At 45.3% G+C, this 9,449-nt stretch overlaps 1 protein-coding gene across 3 annotated transcripts in view; it reads right to left on the minus strand.

Moving 5' to 3' along the window:
* Positions 1–6,747, minus strand: part of KCNB2 (potassium voltage-gated channel subfamily B member 2) — a 185,334-nt gene extending 178,587 nt beyond the window's left edge. For 2 of the 3 annotated variants that reach the window (XM_072328854.1, XM_072328855.1), the window contains exon 1: positions 6,392–6,747. The gene's annotated coding sequence lies outside the window, so the exon portion shown is untranslated. Of the gene's footprint in view, positions 1–4,436; positions 4,559–6,391 lie in introns of those variants that run through there. The other variant, XM_072328856.1, reaches the window with a different exon arrangement.
* Between the last annotated feature and the right edge of the window lie 2,702 nt (positions 6,748–9,449).

Here is a 9,449-nt window from a genome sequence, read left to right on the forward strand (position 1 = left end):
TCTGCATTTCTAGGCAGGGAAATATTATACAGTATACAATATTATACTATATACACAATGAGTGATGTCTGAAGCAACAAGACAAACTGAGAAGCATCAGATTTTATCCCTTTTTGAAAAATGGTAGGCCTAGACCTACCTAAACAACAGATAGGAAGAGAAATGCCTGAAGTTTTCACTTAGAGGTGGACATATTTACTCAAGCGATGCTTGTCTCAATCCAATGATCCTACTACAGCCTACGTTCCTATCTCAGGTGCTTCACAAAAGCACTGAACGTGGAAGCAAGAAATCAAGGTCTGCATTTCTGGATGACTCAGTTTTGACACATTCCTCTGTACACGAGCGAAAATGTCCCAAAATGTCCCCAAGGTCATAACATCAGCAAGTCATCACAAAAAAAAAAAAAAAAAACAACAAAAAACAAAGCTTTTATCATAAAAAATTAAGACAAATGTCAGCAAAGACTTGATTTGGGAGAGTCCAGCCCTTCAGTGTTTTCACAGCTCAACCAATAGAATGCCTCAAAACAAACTCAATCTAGTCTTAAAAGTTGTCACATGAGGCCTGTGACGGTTTCTTACCTTATTCTGCCTGGTGGTTATTCAGAAAGCAGGAAACTTTGATTGCTGACCTTATCTAAGGTGGTTTGGTTCTACATACTGCACAGAAGTACAGATGGTTCGGGGTCTGGGTATGGGAGTGCTGTCCTTAGGAATTTCACTTTAACTCTGTAGGAAAGACACTTCAATTTCATAATGTTCTTTAGTCCTACCACGAATTGAAACAGTGTAAGTTTTGGAAAGCAGAACATCAGAACTAAACAGAATTGAACTGAAATAAGAACTGAACAAATGAGCACTCGCTATCATGCACAGTACCATGCAACAATGGTAGCTGCTGTAATTCTGAGGTTAAGACAAGATGAAAAATTTTATTTAAATGCTGTTGTAAGTGTATTCATTTACCTCTCCCAAGCCAAAATGCATTTTTTAAAAGTCACAGCATCCCCTTAAATATTTGCTTGATCAGAGCCATTAATTCAAGGTTCTTAATTTTAAACATGCAAGACTGGCATTCAAAGAAGGATATGGGCATCTGTAGAGTAGAATCAACACAGTGCTTCACAGTCAGAAGGAAACACTCTGAGCTCCCGTCCAGGCCCAGTATACAGTCAGGATCAAAAGGGAGACAGCTCCCCTGAAAAATATTTGACAAATGAAAGCTTCCTTTTATAGGAGACACATAAAGAACAGCCCTTCAAAAAAAAACAAAGAACAACTGAGCCAGCTCCGATGTATAAAATGGTCCTAGAGGTGGTGGTTGGTGGTAACAACCCATTTATGTAACTGCTTGGTTCACATGTCATAGGCTACTGCTTCTACCAATAAGACCCAGGATGGCAGTATGGATGGAAAACACCCACACAGTGAGGTGTGTCAGAAAGGGATCCATAGCTGCACAGTATGAGTAGCCCTTTGCATGGAGGGAATCTCACATTACGAATACTTGGTGAATACTTGTTTGCATCATGTTCATCTATGAAAGGCCTAAGAGCTCATTTTCCCACTTCTAGGCAAGTAACCTAACCACAAGACTACTGAACGAAAGCCAGATATCTTTGGTTCTGCAAGGAGATCAGAGCAGCCAAACAATCACATCCCTTCTCAGAGCAGCCAAACAATCACATCCCTTCTTTACCCCAAGGGGAGCGGAAGATTATGAGTACTACAACAGCTGCTTTAACAAAATGTTTAAATATGGGTTGAACTGACTAGCTATAGGTAGGCAGGCTTGTCTTAAGCACAAAATCCAATCACAAGGCCTACCCACTAAAGAAGTTTGCTCTATATCAGCAACAATGAGAGCAGAAAAAGCATGACATGGAAACATTCTAGAAGGCAAGACCTTCTAGATGGCACTACTGTCAAGGAAGATCGACTTTGTGCGCTATTAATCTCAGCAACCACTGGAAGAGCACGTACAATAGTGTCATTCGTAGCTTTGTTATTTCAAGGCTAATTAGTCCAGTTCACTGTTTTGCGTCTGCTTAAATGTACTAGCGGGATTTTTCCAGCTGCTGCAGCCTGCCAACACTTTCTGCTCAAACTGTCCCACGATCTCTCTGATACATTCAAATTCACATTGAACGTATGACAGTAATTTAAGGTAGGATTCATCAGTCATCTGAAAGTACAGCCAGCTGAGACAAGCTCATCAACCTCCGCAGGTAAACCAAAACCTCACACTTAAAGAGGGCAAGACACCACTTTGGTGAAAAGCAGCACTGTGGACTCAATTTGAGCTGTTGAGCTTGCTTATTATTTTTATCTTCATGTATTTAAAATACAGCTACTTTTCTAAAAGTTAGCAATTGATGAGATACTGGGAAAAACTGTTTTATGAGCTGCCCTGAGACATCTTGTTAATGTTCTGAGGTAAATGTATTCTGTATTTGGACTGTACTGCCATAATTGATTTCCCTTTCTTAACTTGTTAGGCAATCAGGGAGAGAAGCTCATCTCCAGTGTCATCAAAGACGATTATGTTTCAGAGCTTTGTTCAGTTAATTATCAGTCCAGCTTTGCATTCACTCCCTCATTACACAGTTCTACCTGAAGAGCTGATGTTTATTTCCTAATAGGTAATAACCGAATATAATGGCAGCAGAAAGAATATCTTGTAAAGACCGTGACTTTTTGGGGAGACCGGCATTGAGGATCCTTCTGCGTCACGTGTGATAACAGATATTCTTGACACCTTCATTTAGACTCCAACTGCATCTTCCCGTGCACAATTTCACAACAGACTGTGATCCCACTATCATGGAATCATGAGAGGCAAATTGGTAGACTGCCATTGCTCCTTGTCAAGATGGCAAGTGCTGCTTATCACAGCCTACTCCTTAATACTTGGAGCTGCATTATGCCAGTGTGACATATATTATTTATTGTCTAATAGACTGTTGTTTCTAACTCCTGCTGCTGCCAGCAGTGATGTTACTACTCCTCTTTACAGTCATCCAGAGGAGCAATAGCAACTTATAGAAGCCAGACACCTAAGTCAGAGCTGATCTGCCGTTATGGCTAAGTATAGATTTCCTGCATTAGAAACAAGCAAATTAAAAACCCCACAGATTTTAATGGCCTAAGACTTTTCCATTACGGTTTCAATATTGCTCTTGTGGTCACAATAATCTATGAACAAACGCATTCCAAATAATATTCATTATTTACTGATTACAGAGGTAATGTCATCATATTTTCAGTGCTGGTGAAAAAAAAAAAAAAAAAAGTAGCAGTACAGATCCTTAGCTCACTCCAGCTCTCAGGCCTTGGGAGAAAGTGATGTATTGCTCAGTAAATAAGTGAACTCTAACTCTAGGAAGATGTCAATGTAAGACAGAAGTTCTTTCGTGTGCTTTAATGAGCTTCAGGATGGAGAAAAAGCAGAACAGACTTCCACCTTTAACAGAGAATACAGATGGCTTTAGGCTTAATAGATTTTAAATATCTTGACTGATGCATGCTATTGCTAAATCTTTTATGGCATTTGGTGACTTACGAGGCTATACTGGGACTGTCATTATATCTAGAGCTGTGTAAGATAAGAAACTTTCAAGTTCTGGTCAATAAATGACCAGAATTCAGCTTCTCTGCTCACTTTTAGCATTTAATCATAGGATTGAACATAGATACATTCTACTTGGACTGAATTTGAGCACCACAGCAGTCTATTTATTACAGCACGCAGTGTAATATCCAAAGCCATATACCACTCAAGCAAAAGTGAAAATAATGAAATTCCTTCCAAATCTTTTCCATATAGCCTGAGAATTGCAAAAGAATAACACTGGGGGATTTACAGAACACTACATTTACAATAGGAAAAAAGTTAAGCTACACTGTGCCAAGCAGTTTGTTGCACGGAATCTCACAGAACGCTACTGTACATCTTTAAGAGATCTCTCTAATTAAAACTCGTAGTTATTCTGATTAACAGTTGAAATCATAGTTAGGAAGTAGACACTCATTTCTACTTGCTAGACTGTGAGTTAAAACCATATGTCCCCTAGATTTACTACAAATTATATTAAATACTCAGAAGGTACTATTGCAAGAATCCCTCCAAATATATTTCAAAGAATAATAATTTTTCTAAAGTCTGTATGTCTGCCCAGACAAAGCTGAGCTGGAATAGCTCGCAACTTTCAGCGCTTTCCTTTCTGGCTCCAGGCTTTCTTTCTTGGAGCTGCCTGTGGGAGCAGCAGGTCTGTGCTCAGGCAGCAGAGCCCTCCGGAAGGGTCTGCAGACAGGTCCTCCAGCAATGCAGCCCCTCAGCTGCTCTTTCACAGAGACCTTGTGCCTGCTGACCAAGCCCCTCTCCCCCAGCCCCTCAGCCTAGGGAGCAGGCAGCCCCTCCCCAGTAATGCTTACATAAGGACAACATGCGGAGCCCAACACTGGCTGCAGCGTCCTCCAGCAGGTAGCTTTAAATATAGCGGAGCCTTGAAGAACAGTTTACCTGCACATGTACGACCACGAAGCCCAAGGAAGTCACGTAAGATCACGATTTCCTTCTAAAAGTCCCAGCAGCAAGCTGTTGGCAAAATCCCAAATGTTGAAAGGAAAGCTGTTGCAAATCTCCACTCCTTGCCTTGCCTTGAATGGCAAGCCAGAATTTGCCAATTAACTTGCACTTTGGAAAAAAGGCTGAGCATGAATAAATAAATACATCTGATGTGGCATCCTTACAGCAACAGCGCATTTCAAAATGCTCAAGCCAATGGGGATGCTAAGAAGGAAGCACGCTGCCCCAAACACTGCTTCTCCTTCATCTCGAGCTGGAGTTGTTTTCACTTTTACTGTCTGTGTGTGTCTGAATGAGGCCACCCTGCTGAGCTCCGCGACAGCGTCCAGATGAGAAAGGAGGTTACAGCACTGTGCATGCTGTGGTGAGAGCTGCACCATATGAAAAAAAAGGCAGCTGCAAGTTGCAGTAAGACTGAGCTAAGGGTCTGTGCATTAGGAATTGTTTAAATGAAAGGCAGCAGCACTAAGGACCAGGAGCAAACTTTCTGCATGCGCTCCATTTCCTCTCCCTGGCAAAGACTTCCAAAGCTCTAACAGCACACCTTGGGTGATGGCAGACAAGCAGACCTCCCAGCAGCGCTACCGACTGCCCAGCATAGGGCTGCAATGAGCTGGGTTGGACTCTGAGCTCCTCACACCTTGCCCAGCCCTGAGGCTCTGCACGAACTTGAGTACAACTTGCCAGCAGAAAGCAGATAAGGTTTTCCCTTCTCCCCAGCCTGTCCATCCTTTCTGCTTGTCTTTTACTTCCACAGCAGCCTCTTCAGGACTACAGGATGGGATCACTGGGATCTTTCTCTTAGGTGTCCTTTAAGCAGCAAGGTCTGTCTACCTACATGTTTACTTAGGGCTGTACCTCCACCTGATGCTACTGACATTTCTTTTTTCACCTAAACATTTAAAAAGTGATGATTTTGGCAGCAATCCTATACAGATAGTCTTAGCTGCAATGAATGAAAATGTCCAAGCAACTGCATGTACACTGCTTATTTATATCTTAATTATTATGTAACTTGAATTGAACGACGTCCAACTGTGAATATGGTCCATACATTGTGGATATACGACAGTCCACCTTCACACAGCCACTGAAATGCTGCTAGACTGAATGGTTTGTAGGAGCTGTGTGGTGAACATGCACAGTTATAAAGACACTGGGGTGTTTAAAGCCATGACAGCATGCGATGTATCTATGGAGAGGATGTATGCCGATGTATTTTAGATAAGCACAGTGCTCCGGTATTTCCAGCTTTGGGAGAGGGGATTTTCAATCATCCCCAGGTAATTCAGATGACAGTTATCCACCGAGAACACCGGGGGTTTCTATCATCAGGTTCCCCGGCACCACCAGAGCATTGGAAACAAACGACGAGCCTTTATCTTTAAAGCTCACCCACGGCAGGAGGCAGAATACTACGAAATGCCATTTCCCTCCGCTTTAGCAGCGCCGAAGGAACAAAAACACAAGGCAGGCTTTCCAAAGCGCTCCAGCTTGAGGACTACGTTATCCTCTCTCACACTGAACCGAGCGGCCGGGGGGAACCCGCACTCCGGAACGGCCCCTCCGAGCTCCCCCCGCCCCGCAGCCCGGGGCTCCCCGGGGCTCCCCGCTCTCCCCCCGGCCCAGGGGAACGCATCCCGCGGGGGCAGCGCTCGCCTCCCTCGCAACTCGCAGCTGTTCGGGAGGCGTGGATGACTCGGGTTCTTGAAAAAAAATGAATAAAAATCTTAGAAAAAAAATAAAAATAATACAAGCAAAACGCAGCCCTCGGCGGGAAGAGGGATGCCCCGCCGCTTACCTTGCTCCGCAGGCGCCCGGGGCACCGCCGGGGGCTGGAGGAGGGATTCCCCAGCGCTGGCAGGGGCTGCTCGGGCTTCCCCGGGCACTGCGCGGCCGCCAAAGCCACGGCGAGACGTTTGTTTTGGTCGCTCCTTCCCGGGGAGGGCTTTGCTCTACATTCTCGGCTCCACATCACCGCCCCCCCCGGCACGGAGAGGGCTGGGGGTGGAAAAAACACGGTGAAGGCATCTTCCTCCTACCCCCCGGAGACGCGAAGCCGCCGAGCGAGCGGCGCGGCGAGCGGCTTGGGCCGTCGGGCGGAGCGGGGGGAGCAGGAGGGAAGCGGGGCGGGGGGGCAAGAAAAGCCGAGCCCGCGCTGCCCTCGCCCCGCTGTAATCCCCGGCTGCATGCGAGCTGCCGGCTGCCGGCGGCCGCCCGTGTCTGCGGCTGTGCGCGGCGGCGGCGGGGCGGGGGGGCACAGCCGCTCCCGGCCGGGGCACGCAGGGAGACCCCGGACCCTCCTGACCCCCCCCCGCCTCTGCCCGGCGACGCGCACACGCCCGTGGTACGGCACGGGCGAGGGGAGCAGAGCACGCACAGCTCGCGGCAGCCCCCGGGCAAGTAGTGTGTGTGCAACACAAATCCACGTGCACACGCAGAGCCCTGCACTAACCCCCGGCCGGGGATGCGCACAAGAAGCCCAATCTTCTGCCCAGCTAGGCATGCACGCTGCTTCCCCCCAGAAGAAACACAGAGCCTACGCAATACACACACACACACACACACACACTGCTGCCACCTCTCCCCAGTCCCACGGAGAACCAACACCCAGCACAGTGATTGTGGCTGACAGCCCCGGCTTGTCCGCGGTGTGGGTTGGTGTGGGGTGATGCTTCCTGGTAGATGTTGCGGTGCCCAGGTGGCCAGGAACCCCTGCAGGATGGGGTCTTGCTTTTATCGCCACGTCTCCATGGGGCAGCTGCCTTCCACAAAGGCTTCTGCTGCTCCTGCTGCTTCTTCCGCCTTCCCATAGGGCTTTATGGTTCTTTATTGCTTTTTAATGGGGAGTCCTTTATCATTCCTGATATTGTGAGGAAGTCTATCTCCCTCGTTCCGTGCTGCTCCTCTGTATTTTAGGTAGGGGGATTACAAAGCTGCTCTCCTTTTCAAGGTATCCTCTTTTACCTGGGTTTCATAATGGCTCCTCTGTCACTTTGCCCTCTGCATTGTATTGCTCAGGCTTCAGCTCTCCCTATGGCTCTGAATTCCTGCTTCAAGTGTTGCACATTTCTCTACTGGGATGAAGGATTTACAGCACAGCAATTCTCAGCTGCTGCACTTTTTTTGTTTGTTTGTTTTTGTTGTTGTTTTGGTTTGGTTTTGGATGTAAAGACCCCCTAATTATTTTGCAAGCCATCCAAGAAAGAGATTGGGCAGTATTGCCACTCTCTCTTCAATGAAAAACAACTAAAAAATAGGTTAAAGTTCAGGTGTTCATTTACTTTGTTGATTTCCCCCATTTTATTTGCTTTCCAGACTAGGCTGGAAAAGATATATAGGTTTTATTAAAGAACAACCAGTTTTTGTCAGCCTAAGTTCTGAAGCTTTCTGAATGAGTACCACAGCTTAAGATGGGCCATTCCTGGTCACCCTAAGTGGTGCTATATAACCTGTGTGAACCTGTAAAGGTCACCCTTAGAGGCATCAGGACTTCACGTGGTGTTACACACTTGAAAATCTACCTGTATATGTCACATCAGTGAGAAAGGCTCAAGTGGAGCTTCGTCTTCTTTGGCAACACAGTAGCTAAAGCGTGATACAAAGCAGCAGGAAACCGGAGTTCATTCATTCAGATGCTTGTGAAATAACCAGGCTCCCAGGAGCTCCACTGCTCCTCTACTGGTCTTCATGATGCAGTGAGTAGTTTGGAAGGCTGCACATCTTATAGAAGCAGACTGTATTTTTGTGAGATTTTAATATTTGAGGTTTGGGTAATTTTGCTTTAAAAATACTCTTTTATTTCTTATTCACACATACCCAGACTCCAAAAGGATTTGCTTATGGAGAAAAGTGTCTGAAGAGGAGAGGATAAGAGAGCTCCCACAGTTCCCCAGCTGTGCTGGTGCACATACTGTGCAGACACTGCTCCCCATTAAGCAGTTTATCTGCATTCAGAATGGAGGAATCATTCCTGAAAAAAAAATTTCTTAAAGAGCTAGTGTGTCCAAAGTGAAAATGCTTTTATTCTGGGAAAGAAATCTTACATACAAAGTGTATTATCATACCAAGAAATACACTTATTTCACTATATCTACATTATTCTATTTCCCTTCATAAACAAAAGCTAACTGTTCTTGCCTCACTCCTTTTATAGCACTGGGGCTTTTCTATTAACACACACTCATCTTCTGGTCTTACAGCAGTGTGGGGAAGTTGAAGAGAAGACTTTGAACTTCCTCTGTTTACCAGAAAAGAAAGATCAAAATGTATGGCCATGCTGATGACCAGTGATTTCCAGACTGTGTGGGAAAGATTCACTTCAGAGGAGTTTGGTTTTAGCTGGTCAGATAATGGAAGAAAGACACAGCTTGAATGAAACAAAAATCTCTTTCCTACTGAGCTTTCTGTTGAAGGATTTTTCCCCTCATTATAGCTGTGCTCTTCAGAGCATCTTTCATCAAAGGTTGTTCTCATAAACATGCTGGACTTCTTCCTTCTCACTTTACTTTTATAGATGAGCTCACTAGGCCTCAGTGAGGCCAAGCTTCCCAAACACCTCCAATAATGCCTCCTTAGAAGAAGAGAAATGTATGAGAGGAGGAATTTGAGCAGACAGTTGGAAAGATGCAACTAACTCTCGAATTGCAACAGAATCAATCAGAGAATCATTAAGGTTGGAAAGACCACTAAGATCATCCAGTCCAACCATCAACCCATGCTCTAGACCATGTCACTCAGTGTAATATCTACCCTTTTCTTGAGCACCTCCAGGATCAGTGACTCTACCACCTCCCCTGGTCAGCCTTTCTAATGCATTATTGACCTTTCTGAGAAGAAATTTTTCCTAATACCCAACT

The sequence above is a fragment of the Excalfactoria chinensis genome, chromosome 2 (genome assembly GCF_039878825.1).
Source record: "Excalfactoria chinensis isolate bCotChi1 chromosome 2, bCotChi1.hap2, whole genome shotgun sequence".
In the NCBI taxonomy this organism is placed as follows: Eukaryota; Metazoa; Chordata; class Aves; order Galliformes; family Phasianidae; genus Excalfactoria; species Excalfactoria chinensis.